Raw genomic sequence first — 13,843 nt, 5'->3', positions numbered from 1 at the left:
TAGGAAATGAAACCCCCTGGCCATACCAAGCATTGGTGAGGACAGGGAATATGCACAACACTCATGGGCTGTTAGCAAGGATGTCAACTGGTACAAGCAATCTAGAAAACAGTTTGGCTTCACATATAAAAGCTGAATGGGACCCAGCAATTCCACTCCTCATGTGCCCCCAGTAGAAACATGTATAAAGTGCCCCCAAAGACTTGTGCTATTCCTGCTACTCCCAAACTGGAAAGAAAAAAAAATCCATCAACAGGAAAATGAGAAAATAAATTGTAGTTTATTCACACAATGGAATAAATACAGCAACAAGAACCAACTACAACTACATGCAACAATGTGTGTGAACCTGGTGATTATAAGCTTGAGTGAAGGCAGCCAGATATGAGCGTGTGGAGCATGTTGGCTTCCATTTAAAATGAAATTCAAAGTTGGGGAAACTTTACTGATGGTTAGAAATCAGGGAGGGGGTCCCCCATGGGTCAGAGGTATTGACTGGAAGGAGAACAAGAGGAGATTTGGGAGCCAGCAGGCTCGGATTTGGATTTACGTTCTGTTACACAGGCATATCAGTTGAAAAAGGTGCATGAGCAGGTACAATTCTGACATGCACTTTTCTGTATGGATACTACAGAAGTTGTTTTTTAATTACATGGGCTGGGGTGGGGTGGCGGCAGGAGTGGAGGAAGCAGGTGTGGTTCCTACTGCTCTGGGGCCTTCCCATTCATGGGACTGCCCCCACGTGGGGTGTCTAACCACGTGGCCCTGCTGGAGCGCCTATCTCCCCAAGGTTCCATGAACTTCCTGCAGGCGGGCGCAGGCCTGAGCCCCACGGAGTTTAGGCACCCAGGCCTGGCACACAGTGGTACTGTGCTCATTGAACAACCGTCCAGAACACCACCTTCTTCCCTAAAGAAGGCAGGTGAGTCAGCCACCCCCGTGTCCTCTCATTCCTGAGCTTTCCCACACGGGGGCAGGGAGGTGAGCCGACTGTAGTTCTGCCCTGCCCTTCATGGCATGAGAGGGGATGCAAACCAGGCCCTAGGGAGGGCCAGAGTATGGCAGCCTGGAGAAGGGATGAAACAGCAGAAGGACCATGGACACTACCTACACCTCTGAAGGGCAACCCAGGGCTGCTGGGGGTGGGGGAAGAGTGGAAGAGGGGCAGACCTTGGTGGGAGGAGTGAGGTCAGTCAATAGCGTGTCCTCAGTGTTTTATTGCTTCTAGAAAGGTAACCACCACCCCCAACCATCAAATCCTGGCTGAATGCCAGACACCTGCCCACACCCAAACTCACTCTGTCACATCCCCAGCACAGGCTGTTTCCTCTACCTAGAATGCCCTTCCTTTTGTCCACTGGCAAACTCCCTCACCTCCCCCTGAGAGCAGCTTTAAGAGGGCAGGTTCTTTGCATATCTTGTTCATCGCTGGTCTCTGGGTACCGAGGACAGCGCCTAGCACACTTAGGAGCTCAAAATGTTTAATGACTACATGAACGATTGAAAATGCCCTCCTCTGCCACTTCATCCTCCCTCATTCAGTTGGAGACCCCTGCCGCTTGTTCAGACCCCACTGCCTCACTCCCCACACTCACTGGCCAGCTTGGAGTCATCTCTGGGGAGGACAGAGGGGGCAACTCAGTGTTCCAAGTGACTAGCCTCCTGCTGGAAGCCCAGCATCAAAACACCCAGTGCACAGAGCAGATACTCAGCCCATGGGGGGGCCAACATGCAGAGGAGTGAGCCTGCAGCACTGGAGGGGATCAAGCACAGCCTGAGACCTGCCCTCAGAGCAGTTTCTGCTCAGGCTGGCACAGGTGCCCAGCAGACCTGAGAGACTCTCCCCAGCTGTGCTATTATTACTGCCAATAACAATGAACACAGCAACCTGCTGAGCATCCTCCCACCCACCCACCCCCCGCCCCCAGGGCAGGCCCGCTGCAGGGGCAGAGCCAGCCCAGGACTGCACACTCTTTGCCTCTTCACTTGACTCAGAACCTGTGTGGGTGTCTCCGGTGTGTGGGCTCAGGTGAGATTAGACTCCATCCTCCGTTGTGCTGTGCCAGCCCAAGGAGCCACAGACCCGGAACATCTGTCAGGCTCCAGACACCAGCCTAAGCACGGGATACAGGCTAACTTGTTTAACCTTCACAACAGCTCCGTGAAGAAGATACTATTATGACCATCTACCTGAGGCCCAAAGTGGTCAAGACCCTTGCCTAGGGCATCACAACTAATCAAAGGCAGAGATGGAATTTGAACTCAGGCCCTCTGGCCCTGGAGCCCACGCTCTTAACCACTTCTCTTGGCTTCTTTGGAAGCAAGACCAACTCTCCCCCAGGCACCCAGGTTGAAGGTACGGGACAAATGTAGGCGAGGTCAGGAGGGCACCCCCTGGCCCTGGGTGCTGAGGCCACAGTCAGCAGCACTTCACCTGCCTCTAGCCTTGTTTCCTGGGCCCCCGCCCCCCAGTGCCCTGTGATCCAGTGTCCCTGAACTTCTGTTGCTCCTGAGGACACCCCACTTGTTCTGCTAGATGCCTTCACCCCACTTCTGTCCCTTAATCAGCTCCTGGGGCCACCCTGGAGTGCCCAGAGCTCTCTGCACACCCTGCATCATGGCCCCCACTCCACCTTGCAAGTTAGGGATTCTTGGGGCAGGGACCAGTCCGACCCTTGTGGAGGGGGCTCGCTGTGAGCACCAGCCCAGCTCCATCAGCCCAGCCCCTCTGCTCACCGCGGCTCTAGGAGGAGGATTAGGAGGGCCACAAGACACTTCTGTCCACCCCTCCCTTCCTCTGCCTTCTGGGTGCCCAGTGGTCATGGGCCCAGGCCTGCACCGTGGGTTGCGGCCCCTCACTAGGCTTTAGTGGTACATATAGACCAGCTTACATGAGACAAGGAGACAACACAAAGCCTCTCCTACCTCCCATTTTCCCCCTCAGATCCAGCCGCTAGAAAGCATGGTGTCAAACTACCTCCAGGACAAGGTGCAGCAGCTCCTCTGGCTTCCTCTGAGTTTTGCTACCTGGCTTTCCTCTTGCCCCAATTTTCTCATGTCTTTTTCATCCTGTTATCCTGAATTTATCTTTGCAAATCACCTCAAGTCTTTTCTGGAATCAAAGAACACACAAGACCCTTTCAGACACCTTCCCTCCCCTGCTCTGGGATCCTGGCACAGTCCCTGGTCTGAAAGAAGCTGAAATGTGAGCTGTGTGAACAAACCAACAAACCAATGAATGCATGCAAGGAACAGCCTCCATCAGAAAGGGGAACAGCCTGAGCAGAATCCAGATACCAGGCAGCAAAAAAAATCCAAAACGCCAAATGTCTTTCCCTCCCTCAGAGCGCCTCAACTTGGAAGAACCAAGCTAGAAAACCAGGGACTGCTCCTAAGCCTCAAATTCCACTCTTGTAGCAAAGAGGTCAAAAGGGCAAAGGAGGATGTGAATGAGGAGTGGGTGTCTCTCCAGGCTGCAGCTGGAGTCGAAAGTGGATTCCAGGCATGGAGCAAGAGCAGCTCAGCAGAGACAGAAGCCGTTAAGAGGAAAAGGCCCCAAACTTATGCCTTGTTAATAAAAACCACCTGACCTGCTCTGCTTTCTACTCAGAAGGGAAACATTTCATTACCATTCTAAAGCATTTCCTCTGAAAACATGAGTTTTGAATTACGGTTTCTATTCATTGAGCCTGGCCTCACAGCCCAGAGAAGGGAGTGGTGGGACAGGGTGGCTCAGGTCCCATGCTGGCACCCGGACCCCCAATCCCCAGGTCCCAAGGGGAGGGATCCTCCTCGGCTCCCGAGCCAGGGCTGGGGGAGGCCGGAGATGCGCAGGCCCTGCCCTCCCGCCCTCCCCTCCCAACACAGGCCAAACCAGAGGGCTCCGGCACGTCCCAACAAATCATGCTGCTGGGTGGTGGGGACCCATGCACCAGATGGTGGCCATGGCCTGCCCCTCCCATCAGACCGTGAGCTCTCAAGGACAGGGGTGTCCCCATTAGCCTGTCCTGCCCCAACACACAGCACACACCATCCACGCAGCCGACGCTGTACCAGCTGTGCCCAGCACTGACCCCACCCAGCCCCAGAGACCATGAGGCCTGCCCCTACCAGCTGGGAGGATGGGGTGGATGCCCTCACTCCAGCTGGGCCTAATGGTCTCTCTGTCACCCTGAGATTGAGGGACTGTCCCTAGGAGGTGAGGTCCTGTGGCCTCAAGCTGAAGCCACCATTCAGGGCAGCCACAACAACAATCAGAGAGCCAGCCTACAGCGAGAGAAGAAGGGACAGAGGCTGGGGGGAGAAGTGCAGAAAAAGAAACCGCAGTCCAGAGAGAAGGAAGCACAGAGGCTGCCTGCCAGCTCCCGGGTCCTGGGGGAGCCAGGCCGCCTGCAACTGTTTGCTACACGAGTTCCCATGCTTTCCTCTTCACTCCCTTTTCACTTAACCTAATTGGAGGAGGTTCTTGTTCCCTGCAACAAAATAACCCCAAAGACACAGGTCAGGCCCTCCCTGCCCTCGCTCACCAGGCCAGCCCTTCTCATCAAGCCATGCCCACTACTCAGTTTAGAGACGCCAAGGCACATCTGGGTGGGGCCAGCATGGAAGCATGGGCAGAGCTGTGCTGGGAAACTGAGGCATAGCCAGCTGGGGGTGGGCTCTGAGAGCCAATGTTTGGACTTTGTACTTGAGCAGATGTGTAGGGCAGCAGTGTCTGAGGTAGGCACAGCCAAAAAACGTGCTGTAGTGAACCGTCCTAGGTAGAGAAATGCATGGTGAAGGGGGCATGTTTCCCAGGCACACACTAGGTGCTTAACAAATGCATAGAAGGCAAACAGGGAAACTTCTCAATGCCTTGATATCCTCAGGTGCATAACGTAAGCAATTAAGATATTAATTTAAGATATCTGCAAATAATACGGGCATTTAGAGAGCTCAAAACAGTTCCTGGCATACAGTAAGCTCTCTATCTGTGTTGTTTTTAAACCTATATAAAGGTTGACATTCTCCCCAAGAACCACTGGGCAGATGCGTTCTGGTTGTCTGTGTCCTCCTAAATTTATATGGAACCTAACCCCCAAAGTGATGGTGTCAGAGGTGGGGCCTTTAGGGGGCGATTAGGTCATGAGGGTGGCACCTTCATGAATGGGAATAATGCCCTTATAAAAGGGACCCCAGAGAGCTCCCTCACCCCTTCCACCATGGGAGGATGCAAGGAGTCTGCCACCCAGAAGAGGGCCTTTACCTGACTGTGCTGACACCCTGATCTTGGACTTCCAGCCTCCAAAATTGTGAGAAATACATTTCTGTTGTTCACAAGCCAGCCAGTCTGTGGCATTTGCTACAGCAGCCCAGACTAAGACAGCAGGGAGTCAAGAGGGTCACGCATGCAGCACCCCTCCTCTGGGCATGGAAGCAGAGGTAGGATAAATGGCATCGAGAGGGCAGGATCAATCGCTAGGGTGGCAGGGAGGGAGGGAACTGCCCCCAGAACAATGCAAAGAGAACAGCCGTGGGAGGAGGCTGCAGTGAGGCTGGGAGAAGGGCCTGGGGAGAGGGTAACGGGCAGTAAGTACTGCCTGCTCATGGACCAACAACTGGGAGGGGATGAGCCGTGTGTGTGTGTGCATGCACACATGTGTGCTGAGGGCCACTCAGTGCAGCAGTTAGAACAAACACTGGGCATTTGCTCTGTTACAGACACACTTTACACACATCCATCCATTCACTTTTCTCAACATCCCCAAAGGTAGATATCATAAACTTCCTCATTTTATAGATAGGGAAATTGAGGCAGAGAACTATAGTGACTTGTCTGAGGTCACTCAGCTAGTAAGTGGTAGAGCTGGGATTTGAACCCAGGCTGTCAGGCTCCAGCATTAGAACTCTTAACCACCAAAGCTGACAGCTGAAGCAGAGAAAGGATTGGTGCCCTGTGGGTGGATTCCCCACTTGGGATTGTGGGCTATGGGTGCAGAATGCCAGGCACCACTTCCCCAACCTGCTGGGTGCACCTGGGGGCTTGCAGGTGTGTGAAGGACACACTCCTGTGTGCAGAGGCTCCTCCAAGGTCCCCTCCACCAGGCTGTCTTAAGAGCTCCTCTCCATCTCTACCCCTCCACCCCCACCTGTCCCACATCACTCCTGGGTCAGGCACTGCAGACACCAGTGCATCCTGGTGGGCTTACTGCTCACAGAGGGTACCTGGGGGCTCCCCTGGGAAAGCAGGCAGGACACAACAATCCCCTCCCTCAACAGAACTTCACCTGCCTTAATCCGCATGCCCCAGTCACCTATATTCTTTGCTGCTCCTCTAACCCAACAGCCACCAGGCCTCCTGCCTTCTCTCCTAACTCCAAACCCTGCCCTCTCTATTTCCTCTTTCTCGAGCCCCCTTTGGCATCCTGGCAGCCAGCTTCCACGTGGTGCTCTATCAAGCTGCCGCTCCACCGCATCCTCCAGGTGCCCTTGTCTGTGCTCCCAGCTCCCCACCACTGAACTCCTCAGATGCCACCGCAGGACTGTGCTCCCTGGAGGGAGCGAGGCCCCTGTTCAGTGTACCTGCCAGCTCCTGGAAGTGCTGGGCCAGGTGACAGCAGCTGGATGAATGAAGGGCTCATTGTTTACATTACAACTGGTTGGGAGTCTCCCCCACGTGGTGCTCCCTGCACCCTCCTCCTCCTCTGCCCTCAGCCCTAGGCCAGCCCCACCCCCACTAGCCTCCCTAGGGCATCTTACATGTGATGGCTGTCCCCCTCACACTGGACTCCCACTTCTCACCCAGAAAGAAGGCTGGGACTCAGAGGCTGGGGTATGCAATGCTGGGTGGCTCCCCCAAGATGCCCCCTCTGCCCCTCTCTCCCAAAGTGGGACCGGAGCCTGCGTGGCAGTGCCCAGTGGACACCCAACCCCGCCCAGGCCCCGCCTGAAGGGTCCAAACGGGCAGGCCCTGGACGCATCCTCAGCGGCCGTAGCCCCTCCCAGTGGGGAGGGCAGAAAATATGCTGCCTCACCAGCCACCAGCGCCCGTTTGGGGGGGCACCCCTGCGGTAAACTGCCTTACCCCGGCCTCCCCCTACCAACTCCGCCCTGCACTTCAACCAAGTTTTGCAAAGGGCATCGGCCAGGCGACCCCAGCCTGAGGTGGAGGTTCCGTGTTCTCCCAGACGGCGCGTCTGGAGAAGGGGGCTGTGTGGCCGCGCCCACCAGGCTGTGCACTCCGGGCCTGTGAGCCCAGGGAGCCCTGCGGCGCGCGCGCCCAGGAGCCCCGCGCTGCCCTTGAGAGGTGGACAAGCGGCCTCCCGTGGATGCGCCGAACCCCCATCCGGGGAGAGGGGCACCGAAGGAGCTGGTGATACCTTCACCAAGGGGACCCGCAGCCCGGGAAGCGCCCCGCAAAGCCAGCAGCGCCCTCTCCTCGCCTGCAGGCAACGGAGAAGTTGGGGGTGCACCCTAGGACTCGCGCCCGCTCACGCCCACCGGCGGCCCCGACTCCCGGCCTTTCCCACGCCTCGACATTCCTTCCGCCACTGCCGCCCGCTTCTGCCGGGCCGGGGCGGCCGCCGCCGCCGCCTCCCGCATCCCTTTCTCCTTTGTTGCCCGGCGAGACCCCTCCCTGGAGGTTCCCCGGCTGCTCCTACCTTCGCCCCTCCAGCATCTCGCTGGGCGGCGGGCAGCCCGGCGCCCGGCCTCCTCCTCTCCCGGCCCAGGCGCCAAGGGGGGAGAGGATGCTGCGGCCCCCGCCCGGCGCGCTGCCCACCGGCCGCAGCCCCTCCTGGCACCGGGGCTCTGCGCTCACGCTCGGGCCCGGGCCTCGCGCCGCGTCCGCAGCCGAGCGGCGGCAGCGGCGGGAAGGCGGAAGGCGCTGATCGAGGCCGCCCAGCCGCCGCCCGCGCGCCCCGCGGCCGAGCCGAGGTGAGCTGAGCGGGACGGAGCGAGCGGCTGGGCTCCGGGAGGGAACAAAAGGGGCCGCGCCGGGGCGGGCGTGGGGGGCGGGGCCTGGCGCTGCCGCGGCCGGGTGGGCAGGCGCGCGCCCGCGCGTCCTCGCGGTTCTCAGGCCGCGGCGCGGCGCCGCCAGGGGGCGGGCGGGCGGAAAATGCGGCGGAACCCGGTGCTCCGCGGGCCGCAGGCAGTTGTGGGGCATCCTGGTGCGCCAACACCCATCTAAGTGCTGGGCACTTATAGGCGCTCAAACCGTGTTTGGCGAAAGTACATCTCAAGGATGTTGCAGGCCATTGGGAGAGATGGAAGCTCGGGAAGCTGGGGGGAGGGAATGAGAGGTTCCTGGAGTTTCCGGGAAGACTTCACAGAGGGGGTGACATTCGGACTGGACAGAAAGGGATGAGGAGGGGACAGTATAGCCGAGTTAAGAACTAAAGTCTTACTGAGCTACCTTGAGACCATAGCGGGTGAGGATAAATGGCACTGCTGTCTTGGCGAATTGCTTCCAACCCGTTTTTAGAAAAAGTGGTACCCAAGATACAGATGAACCCTGCACCCTCCTCCCCGTGGCAGGATCTGTCTTCTGCGACATGGAGGAGTGGATACAGCTGCCCGGGTGCCTCCTGGCGAGAGGCCGAGGCTAAGTGGCAGCCCAGGAACCAGAAGTAACCGAATCCCAACACCTATAGATGCCTGTGTATGGCTGGCCTCTGTGGCTCTGTTTCTGTCTTTCCCTTCTTGATAAGGTAGCCTCCAGCCTTTGCCCCTGCTGGTTCTTTTACCAGTAGTGCCCTTCCCCCTTTCTCTGACAAATCATCCTTCCCTTCCCTTGAAAGCCCAGGTCAAACTCCCCTCCATTTCCCTAGAGTAGGGGAATGTGGGTGTGGGGGGAGGTTGTGGTCTGTACAGTGAGACTGGCCTCAGGGAGGGCAGGCACCAGGCAGGCTTGTTTATATCCCTATGGCACCTAGTACAGTGCCCAGCCAACGTCAGACACTCAGTGACACTGTTGAATGAATTTGCTAAGTGACCCCTACCATCCCTCCATTGCCCTGGTATCCATAATCTTTGAGAAATGAGTTAACCTCTTAAACTCAAGTTTCCCTGCTTCAATTCAATTCAGCACATGAGTAACGATGGAGGCTAGGCCCTGAGCAGCCCTGAGAAGGTCCCCATTGGTGGCGGGCAGGGACCAGGCCTGGAGACCAAGAGCAGGAGGGTGTAGAGTGAGCCAGAGAAGAGCAGGCTTCGGAGGAGGTGTCCATCTGATGGGATATGAGGACACTGGAGGTGGAGAGGGCTATTTTCAGGAACTGATGAGCTCATTGTTCCATGTGGCTGGGATAGACTATCTGGATATGAAGAGATAAGACACAGGCATAGTGCAGTGCTAAAAATCCAGCTCCATCACCTACCAGTTGATGGGCAACCCTCTCTGGGCCTCAGTTTCCCCATCTATAAAATGGAGCTAGTGATAGACTACCTCTTAGGGTTGTCGTCAAGTTTGAATATGGTAATCCACGTGACATGCTTAGAACAAACAGTGCCTAGGAGTAGTTAGCATTCAAGAAATCTGAACCTGATTTTTCACAGAGCCAGGTCATGAAAGGACATAGGTGCCTATTAGGAGTTTGGGATTTTCTCCTGTGAGCAGGTGATTTCTAACAGGGACTTTTCTCACCACAGGGAAGAGGAGGCACAAAGAGTGAAGGGCAGGACATTTTCAGATTGCTCTCCTAAGTTTTTGCAGGTTCCTCTCCCTGAGGATAGTGTGTGGTAGGAAGGTCATGGGGGTCCTGGTGATGGAAAGCAGGTGGTACCCAATCAGAAGCAACTCAGAAGGTGCTCTGGGAAGCTTGTGGGGGCAGGCCCAGGAGACCCTAAGCGACCAGCTGGAAGGCTGCCGGGTCCAGGCTAGAGCTGGCGGGGCTGGGACACTGTGCGGGAGGGAAAGCAGCAGAGGAAACAAAGGGCGGGGCCCAGTCCAAGCCAGAGGTTCTTAAGCTTTTAGGGACACACACACCTTTGAAACTTTGAAATCCATGGAGACAAATGTGCAGTAGAGGCTTATGCACACACACACACACACACACACGCACATGTACACGTTCAGTTTTGCAGACAAGTCCAAGCAGTTCACAGACTCCTTGAAGCCCCATCTGATCTTTACACCCAAGTTCTAGGGCTGAAGAGAGCTCAGAAAAAAACAGTGGCAGGCAAGGTGTAGCAGAAAATGTGATTTACACAAATGGTGGAGAGGAGTTCTGGCACTTGGACCCTGGAGTCACCTGTTCCTTCTTTGACACCTGAGGCTTCTAGAACCAGGAAAATAGCCAGAGTTCTCCAGACATCAGCCCATCAGGGATAGATTAAGAATGTTCCTTGTTGGAAACTAAGCCATCATTTTGTCCTGGCCCCTTCCTTGCACAGGTGGGGAAATTGAGGTCTAAAGAGAAGCAGGGATTTGCCCAGTCACACAGGTCCTGCTGTGATGCTCACGTGACCCTCCTGCCCTCCTCTCACCCAACCCCTCAGGTCCTGTCCTCACTGACAGCTGCCAGTGGTATTCAGAACAACACTGCATGCTGAGTACTAGGTTCCCTTACCTGGAATGGGGCAACTCACCTGCAAGGTACACTGTTTGCCCTTGCTGCTGCTCGGCTTGCTCCTGGTGAGAGAAGATACCACTTCTATCTCACTGAAACTTGGATTTGGGATTTCTGCTTCCTGCAGCCAAATGAATTTAGGGATGAGGAGAGTGGAGCTGGGCAGGGCATCATGCCTGGAGATGGGGAGACGGGAGGCAGGGAGGACTAGGGGTAGGGGGCTCTGCTCTCCCAGCAGCCTTTTGTCTCAACAGAAAGTGTTGATTTGGCCATTTTCTTGCTGACACTGGCCATGACTGGCAGCCCCACAAGAGGGGGGTTTTCACAGGAAGAGAGTTGGAAATAACCTGGGGCCCGGGGCAGAGCTTTCTGAGGCTGGCTGCCCTGCCGGTTTCTACCTCTCTGGTATAGTTTTTATTGTTTTATTTTATTTTTTAGAATCAACGGGACATCCACATGATGAAATATTTTACAGCCTCTAAACTGCACTTTACCAGGAATTTGTGAAAACATGGGGAAACACTCCTGTGTTTATGGCAATTGAAAAATATACGTCATAAAATTGTGGGTGCAGTAGAATCTCAACCTTGTAAACTGCAGAGGGAAAAACTGGTAGTAGCCCTGGTGGGCTTTGGGGGTGGAGGGAATCCGTGGGATTTTTCTCTCTCCTTTTCTGCATTTCCCTACAATAAACATGTGTTGCTTTTCGAACTAACAAAAGAAATTTAACCCAAGACCTGCTTCTGTTCAAATGATTATCTGAATGTTGTGTTTCTGTTAAAAACATTAAAAAATGATTGGACATGGCCTTGGTCTGGGAGTGACATCCCCATGGAGATACTACCAGAGGCTGTCACTCTGAAGGCCACACCCCTACTTCCAAACACAGGGACTTTGCCAGAGCCCTGTTGGTTGGGAAGCCAGGGCACCTCCCTCCAGGTTGGTACAGCCCATAATGGATTGAGCCCAGTGGAGAAAGAAGGTTTCCCCCACTGGGTGATGGGGCGCCTCTCCCTGTTGGGGTTTCCAAGGTCCTGGGGACTTTTTCCATGCAGCCTCCCTGATTGCCTAAGGACAGATGATAAACCCAGGCTCGAGCTAAGTGACCAAAAGCTGGCATTTCTGACTACTTACTACAGGGTAGGTTTCACGCTAAGAACTTTGCATGGATTGCAGAAATAAACGAAGGCCACCCAGATGAGAGCAAGCAGTCTGTTTATTCAGAGCTTGCAGTTAGCAAGGGAGTCAGCCTCATCACCTCTGTTTGGGAAACTCCCAGCAAGCAGGGGAGAGGGAGAGCTTCAAAAAAGGAAGGCGCAGGTGTGTCTTGACTGGAAGGTGTCGATGTGGGAAAGCAGGAGACAGCCTAACTAGAACTGGGATGTAGACCACCTTTGTGATAGGTGAGGGAATTATATCTGGCTTTTTCCACATGGTCCTAATTTGGAAGGGGAGGTAAAAACTCAGAAACTGGTAGTTCTTGAGCAAGTTCTGGACATTTAAGACTGGATCCCACTGGGGTTATCATTTGGCACCCTGGCCAGGAAGCTGCAGATTAGGGTCAGTTCCCTTTTTTATGTGTGGTCTAGCTGCTGTCCATTTACATATCCAGTCTCCCAGTATTAACTCGTGTGATCCTCCCAATTACTCTGATTATCATGTTGTTTTAGAGAGGATGAAACCGAGTCCCAGACAGGTTAAGGCACATGCCCAAGGTCACACAACTCAGGAGCACAAGGTTAGCTAGGCTTTAGAGCTGGGCTCTCCCAAGCCCGCGAGGAGAGAGCTGGGACACGATGCCTTTAACAATCTGAGCTCTGCAACTCCTCAACTTTGTGGCCCTGGGCAAGTAACCTGGGAAACCCGCCACCTGCACAGGACAACTGACAGAGCCACACGGAGGACCCTCCGCCTGCAAAGTACTAGTTGTACATGCATGTGTTGAGTGCCTACTCTGTACTGCATTTATTGTTTACTGTATACAGGGCATGGTTCTAAGCACCTAAGATCCTATAAACTCTTACAATCCTCAGGAACCCCTGTCACTGGGATCTGTTACTGGCCCCATCTGCCAATGAGGGTCTGAAATTCATCCAAGTTCACACAGCAGGTAGGAAGTGGTGCCATGTGGAATCCAGGCCCCTGGGGCCAGAGTTGGTGTTTTAATCCCTGTACTTCCTGCCTCTCAGATGAAGCAGTGGCTGTGAACGGGCAGCAGGGGGGCACCCAGGACAGTTCAGGCAGCACAAATCCTCAGCTGAGGCCAGTTTAAATTGGTTTCTTTTCCTTGGGTGGCTCCTGCAGGGCCTCTTCAAAAGGGGGCCTTGGAAACGGAATGTGGAGGAAAGAGCCTCTCCCTCCGGCAGTGGACAACATTCATGCTTCCTAAAGAGTCAGGAAAATATATCTAAGGATTTTGCTGCTGGTATGGTTCCAACAGGGTGGAAATCTGGCCTAGGTGCCCGTGGCCCTCCATTCTCCCCAGATTACTTTCCCCTTGTGTCCTCATCTGGCCCAGGCTAAGGGAAGTCTCTAGAAGGTGCTGGCTGCAGCGCCCCTTGGCAGTCCCTTGTTCTCCAACCTCACAGGCTTCCTGACGGCTGCTATTTCTCACTCCACCCTCCTGGTCTCAAGTTTGCACATCTGTGCATTGCATCACTAGGCTGAGGAGGTGACACACCCTGGAAGGCCGCTGGTCTGTGTTTCTGCCAGCCTCTTGCCTGGGGGACAGCCAGCGTTTTTCTCCCCAGGACCCTCCCCACTGACCCCTGCACCCTCCAGGGCTGTACTTTCTCTGTGGCCTGGGTCTAAGGGGCCATCTCTTTTTTGGGTCTTTCAAATCCTTCTGAGAAGTCACACCAATCACCAGTCACCCCCACCAAAAACTAAACTAGGGATGTTACCCATTTGTTATCTTACCGTGAAAAGTTCCTGGAAAAAACAACTGTGCTATTGCCATCATTTTCTACAAGAAGGGATGCATTAGCACCAGAAAAAGGTGAGAACATCATTTTGGAGTGAAGGATGGCCCTTTAAGTAAATCTGGCTTTCTGGAAAACTCTTGTTCACTTTGCTGCTGTTGTGGGGGAGAGCGGGACAGTTGGTCAAAGCGGGCAACTGTGCCTGGAACATGTGGGGACCAGTGTCCTAAGGAGGCTCCCTCTGGCGTCCAGATCCAGAATAGTGACTTTCCTGGTGGCGTCCCCACTTCCCCCAACCCCTGCCCCAACCCCGCTGGTGCTCTCAGCCACCTTGCTTTCCTGACAGAATTACACTGCCCTGTCTGCCTTTTCCCA

At 54.9% G+C, this 13,843-nt stretch overlaps 1 protein-coding gene and 1 long non-coding RNA gene across 5 annotated transcripts in view; one reads left to right on the top strand and one right to left on the bottom strand.

The window, feature by feature from the left end:
• CLIP2 (CAP-Gly domain containing linker protein 2) overlaps positions 1–7,968 on the bottom strand; it is a 112,881-nt gene extending 104,913 nt beyond the window's left edge. For 3 of the 4 annotated variants that reach the window (XM_073215189.1, XM_073215190.1, XM_073215191.1), the window contains exon 1: positions 7,641–7,968. The gene's annotated coding sequence lies outside the window, so the exon portion shown is untranslated. The remainder of the gene's footprint in view (positions 1–7,640) is intronic. The other variant, XM_037003004.2, reaches the window with a different exon arrangement.
• On the top strand, positions 7,781–11,225 carry LOC118969213 (uncharacterized). The gene is made up of 3 exons (XR_005057149.2): positions 7,781–7,914; positions 10,477–10,573; positions 10,986–11,225. It is a non-coding gene; the product is annotated as an uncharacterized lncRNA (long non-coding RNA).
• The last annotated feature ends 2,618 nt before the right edge of the window (positions 11,226–13,843 follow it).

The sequence above is a fragment of the Manis javanica genome, chromosome 10 (assembly GCF_040802235.1).
Source record: "Manis javanica isolate MJ-LG chromosome 10, MJ_LKY, whole genome shotgun sequence".
Taxonomy (NCBI): Eukaryota; Metazoa; Chordata; class Mammalia; order Pholidota; family Manidae; genus Manis; species Manis javanica.
Note: the sequence above shows the minus strand (reverse complement) of the source record. Positions and strands in the feature narration are given on the sequence as shown.